Below are 249 nucleotides of genomic sequence, written 5' to 3' on the forward strand. Positions count from 1 at the left end.
ATTTGCTTTGACAGCTGCTGCTTTGTTTGCTTGAATTGTTCGTCCATATGTATATTAGCCATCCTTATCTCTTGTAACCTGTCTTTAAATTCGGCTAGCTGCTTTGTTAGAAAGTCCAATTGCTGATTGAATTCAGCAGCTTGTTTTACAGGACTGAGTTCAGCAGTTACTGTTTTAACCTCTTCATTCATGGAAGGGTTGCTGCTTAGGTACAGATGCTGATTCCTGGCAACTGTATCAATGAGCTCT

This window comes from Arachis hypogaea, chromosome 15, assembly GCF_003086295.3.
Source record: "Arachis hypogaea cultivar Tifrunner chromosome 15, arahy.Tifrunner.gnm2.J5K5, whole genome shotgun sequence".
NCBI classification, from domain to species: Eukaryota; Viridiplantae; Streptophyta; class Magnoliopsida; order Fabales; family Fabaceae; genus Arachis; species Arachis hypogaea.